The sequence below is a fragment of the Anas platyrhynchos genome, chromosome 16 (genome assembly GCF_047663525.1).
Source record: "Anas platyrhynchos isolate ZD024472 breed Pekin duck chromosome 16, IASCAAS_PekinDuck_T2T, whole genome shotgun sequence".
Classification (NCBI taxonomy): domain Eukaryota; kingdom Metazoa; phylum Chordata; class Aves; order Anseriformes; family Anatidae; genus Anas; species Anas platyrhynchos.
In genome coordinates this window covers 4,479,643-4,484,942 of record NC_092602.1, presented here as the reverse complement: position 1 = coordinate 4,484,942, position 5,300 = coordinate 4,479,643, and the positions used below count along the sequence as shown (strand labels likewise).

Below are 5,300 nucleotides of genomic sequence, written 5' to 3'. Positions count from 1 at the left end.
CTGAATTAACTAAAAATAACTAAATGGCAGGCAATTCATTGGGAGTGATTTCTATATATCATGCTAAAGAGGCAAATGACATCTCTGAATTATCAAATACGAGTAAAGAATCTGTGCTTCTGAGTTTATCACTGGTGGTATCACTGCTAAAATAGCATGGCCCATGCCTGAAGCACAGCGATAAACTGGAGAAGGTGCTGGAGGGAACCACAAGAATTGGTCATGGAGTCTCCCTCTGTTTCATTTATCATGGAGAAGGTCAAGAGTGACTTGATCATTATCTGCAATTGCCTGCTCAGAGAATGGAAATCCGATATACCAGAGCTCTTCAAACCAGCAAAGATCTAACAAGATACAAAGTGTTGCCGCGTTGAAACTAGCAATAGGGCACAGAAGTCTTAAAACTGAGATTTGGAACTAATTTACCAAGGATTCTGGGGGATTCACCAACAGTGAAAATTCTAAATTAAAGCATTCTGCCTAAGAGATACTGGCTTGAAGCAAAAACCTGTTCAGGGATAGCTAGAGGCTGTTTTATTTTTGTTTGTTTGTTTGTTTTTCTGCAAATAATACTCGAGAGCTCATTTATGAATGGTTACCTTGCACAGGCTGCAACCTGCTAACACAGAGATGTCCGCCTCCACCCTGGATGGTTAACCCATAGTGTTTCTCATATCCTACTGTTCTTCCTGGCTACCCAGGGTTGGCTCAAAAGTTTAAAGTGCTTTCTTTATACCCTGAATCCCTTCCAAATAGCCATGGTTAATCCCTGTGATATGGGAAATATTCTTAAGTGTTAAAATAGGAATAACCTGAGTCAGGAAATGGGCAATGACAGTCACATCACTACACCAAAAGAAAGAGAGCACAGCCCCTCCTGACCAACCCCATGCTGCAGGCTCAAAGTTATCCTCCCTTCACAAGGCCCAACCTGTCCCATCAGGATCATATCTCATTTACTGCATCTTAACACAGGGGCAGAAGAAAATTTTCTGGATGCTCTGAGAACAATCCCCATTCTCTCATCCATCCTCTGCTGATAGCACAAAAGTCCTGTTCCACCTTGAAGTGAATAGGCACAACACCTTACCCCATGAGGAGAACAGAGATAATACATCAGTCATAAAGCAGGTTCTTTGCCTTTATTTTCTGGAGGAAGCTCCAGGGTTCCTCAGTTTGGCCTACAACTTCATTTAGTTCCAAAACCCTCTGCTTTCTCTGCTATAAAGAAGCAGGGAGAAATGGTGTGGGTATGTCCATTCAGCAGGCACGTCCCACCATATGGCCAGAGGAATGCCTACCCGCGTGCACGCACACGCGCAGAGCTAACTTTGGCACCCACAAGGCAGCCTGAGACCTTTCTGCTGCGATGCTGCGGCAGCCCCAGGTGGGCAGGGGGCTGGTGAGTCAGTCACTCCTTGGGAGCAGCCTTGCAAGGAGCTTACGATGCACGCGAGCTCTCCAGCAGGCTTCAGGAGTTTTAGTCCTTAGAAATCAGAGAGCTGGTGTCTTCTGAGAAAACCCATCTCCTGAGGAAAGTAGGAAAAGAGAAGCCTGGGGAGCAAAGCTTGCCAGAGAAGAAGTGGTACAGGTTTCCCATTACTCCTGCCGTTTTGTTGTCCCCAAAACTGCATAAAGCACAGGCAGGACCCCAGCTCTGCTCCCACTGGAGTGAACTCCGAAGCTCTTCCTTGCACTACCACGGTCTGACACACGGGCACAGCCTGAGTTTGTCTGGGTTTGGGACTGCTACAGCCACAATATGAGACAACCTCTTCCCCAGAAAAGGAGCTCCCCTACCTACCTCTCTACAAGGTGCCGAGTCCAATTTTTTGTAGCAGCAACAATAAAAAATATTTGCTTTGTACAAGTGCAATCAACACTGTCTCAAAGAGCTAGAGAGGCAGATTTCCCAAAGGTCTTGGGGTGGATACGTGGCCACTGACCTTTGGAAGCAACAAACAGCTGTAACAAGTAGCCTCATCACCTTAGGTGGTGCCATTGGTTCTGGAATGTTTTTTTTCTGAGCCTTGCTGAGAAGGCAGCTGAGCTTAGACAGGCCACAGAGCTCTGTGCATGTAGATGAGCACAGGCTTTAAGGACAGAAGAATCCCAGACAACAACAGGCCACTCTAGATGTGCTGCAGATTTCATGTTAGCAGGCAGATACAGCTCTGAATTCAGGAACTGGCAGTAAAATCTTTACAGTTTTGTCTTTGCCAGTCCTGTGAAATCTGTTCAAGGAACCTTTTGCTGGTCCCTCAAGACCACTCAAGAGATCAGCAAAAATCATCGCTTCTATTAGCAACAGAGCAGGAAGGTAGGCAGCCTGTTTGGAGGTGCTTTGGGGTGGTCCCTGCAGGCAATGGGTTGCTTACAAAAGGTTTACTATAGGTGCCATTCATTCATGGCTGGTTAGTTAGGGGAAGCCTAGGGAATGCTGCATTAATATTAATTTATTGCCAACTGTTTTGCTGGTGTTTTTTATCCATGCTCACCCTCTCCAGTTTGCTGGTTAGGCCAGCCTCAGCTGCATGTCCATGTCCATGTCCAGCTGTTTCTCCCATGGCAGTCTCCTGGGGAATCTGTAGTGCCACTGCTCCCAGGGGCAGCAAGCGCCCTGCCCTGCAGCACGAACTGCGCTGCTCCCATTCCTGGTGGCTATGTGGGTCCTGCTGAGCTGCGAATGGCACCGCATGAAGCCTTGCTTGTTCCTGGGACTCATGCCGATCATTTGGTGCTTGCAGAAGCCCGGCGGCACCTCCCCTACAAGCAGCTGTGTTGTAGGTGTCTGCAGCATACGTGGGTGCTTGCTGAGAAAATGCTTCCCAAGCTGAGTGCCTCTGAGGGTGGATAAAGGGGCTCCTGGCTCCCAAACATGGGTGTCCTCAAGTGCCCAAGTCAGAAACCCATTCCCAGTCTTGAGAGCTGAAGCAGGTTCCTGGGTGTCAAAGGCAGCGGCTCTGGTGCCTTCAGAGCATCCATGCTGAATCCTCAGGCATCTTCTTCAGGTGGGAGGCAGCCAAAACCAGAGCACTGCATCCCAGAACCAACCTTACTCAGGTTCCCCTGGCCCACAATAGCACAGGGCTGAGGAGCTGCAGGAAAGCTGGCAGCCTAGGCAGGTCCCAGGAGCAAATCTGGAGCAGGGACCCCACACAGCCTTGGGGGGCTGCGGGCAGCTTGTGCCAGTGGTGGAGAGCTGAGGTCCCTGAGACGTGCCAGGCCACAGGGAGTGCTGTTGGTTTCAGTAGGGCGATGTGAGTGAGAAGGAGGAGAGCTCTCATCTTGTTAGAGCAAGGAGGCAGCTTGCAGCAACACACATTTAAAATGACATTGATGTGAGAGGGAAAGAGGGAGGTGGGTGTCCAGCATACCTTGGGCAGGGTCAGAAATAAGGCATTGCCCAGAGGGTGAAAGCCTGAGCTGAGACAAGAACACAGCAGAGCCTCTCTCTGTCCCAGGCTGGAAGGGTTGCAAAAGGACAGAACCTGCCATGGATGAGGTTCTAAAGCAGCAACTGAAACCCAGCAGCTGCTGCTGGCTTGGATTCGTTCTGTTAACTAATTAAATGTGTGCTGGGCCAGGGAGAAGACTCCAGTTTCCCTGTAGCTTCTCTCTCTGGGAGTCTGAGGATGACAGAAAGGGTAGTGGGCTGTTTGCTCCCTCTTAATCCCCTTTCTGAGGGTTTCCCTCCACAGCTGGAGATCAAGGGGTAAGTGTGGTTGCTTCTACCTACGCCTCTGCTCCCCAAGGGCAGCAGCCCCCGCTTAAATGGCTGTACTGCCTTCAGCTTAATATCTGCTGTGATTCTTTGATCTTGTATTTAAATACAGCTGGTCATAAAGGAAGATAGAAAGTTTCCCAGCTGAGATTTGAGTTCCAGCCTCTCTCTCCTCTCTGTACTATCAGCGTATCAGATTTTGGAAGATTGACTATTTCTTTGGCAGATCAAAATAAGGGGAAATAAAAGAGGAGTGTAAATTCTCAAGAACAATTACTTTCAGGTTAGTTTTCAATATTTCTTTTTTATATTATTTTAATTTAAACTTCAAGCTGGCTTACGTATTCTATGTATTGCATGTCCAGCCTTAATCATGGCAGCAAATGAGAAGCTTGTAATTCTGATAGATTTCCACCACAAGCTCTCTGTCTTTCCAGAGACACTGCTCTCACCGCATCCTCTCTCCCATCCTGAACGTGTAACGTGTATTTCTGGTTCCCACATTTATGGCCTGGCATTTAGCTGCATTAAACCAGGGGCTGTTTTATCACATCCAATTTACTAAGTGATATAAACAACACCACCTGATTACCCCACTCTTGTCATTATTTACTGCTTCAGCAGTCTCTCAGTGTCATCTTCAAACTTTATCAGTAACGATTTTCTGCTTTCTTCCAGATCATTGCTAAAGATACAGAATAGCAAGGAGTCCAGGGGAGGTACCTGTGGGACCCAATTAGAAATGGCTGCACTGAAGGCTGATGTATCACCAACAATTATATTCTGAGATCTAGCAGTTAGCCAGTTTTTAAACCCAAGTTAATCATGTCATATTCGTTTGTTAAGTACAAATAAAAACAAAGCCAGGTCGAAAAGACCCAGATTAACTCTTGGCATTGGCAGCCCACTAACAACCCTATGAAGCTTCCTTGTCTTGGGGGGGGGGGGAGGAAGGGGAACAAAAAAAAAACTGTCCCAAGTCTTTCATTTCCAACATGACCTTCACAAGGCAGCATGTTAGTGACTTTAGTGTCAGCTTCATTCTCATGTCTCTTTCCTGCTAAGAAGGGTTCAATCTCCTGGTGCCCAAGAAGACGCAGGGACAAGGGAACTAATGAACAATAGAAAGGCACCTTCAGCACCTGCTCCCTTGGGCTTGGTGTTCCTGGCAAGCAGATAAAGAATTTTAGAGGCCCTTGGAAATGGGTGTTGCAACTCTATAAGAAAACCACCCTCCTTCATCTCCTCCATTACAAACAACGCAGGCCCCAGATCAACTATTTATTAAAACTTGTTAGCTGGGAAAACAAGGGGGGGAGGGGGGCAGAGGGGGGTTAATTAAATTAAAGGCCTCTCTAAAGAGAATGCAATTAGGATATTGATTGCAAGAAGTGCCAAGTTAATTGGGCATGTGACACATTGACATTTTTCACAATCAATAAACCTGCAACACCTTCAAAGAAATCTCAAGCAGCACACAACCACATCAGGGTCAAAAATGCAATAAATATCTTGAGCTGATTATAGCCGTTGGTTTCTTTCATGTTTTCTCAATACAGAAAGCTGTCTGACAGGG

General features: G+C 47.0%; 1 long non-coding RNA gene across 1 annotated transcript; it reads left to right on the top strand.

Moving 5' to 3' along the window:
* The first annotated feature begins 3,490 nt into the window (after window positions 1-3,490).
* LOC106015958 (uncharacterized) lies at window positions 3,491-4,611 on the top strand. Its single transcript, XR_001188317.5, has 3 exons — window positions 3,491-3,715; window positions 3,837-4,007; window positions 4,403-4,611. It is a non-coding gene; the product is annotated as an uncharacterized lncRNA (long non-coding RNA).
* Window positions 4,612-5,300: the final 689 nt, after the last annotated feature.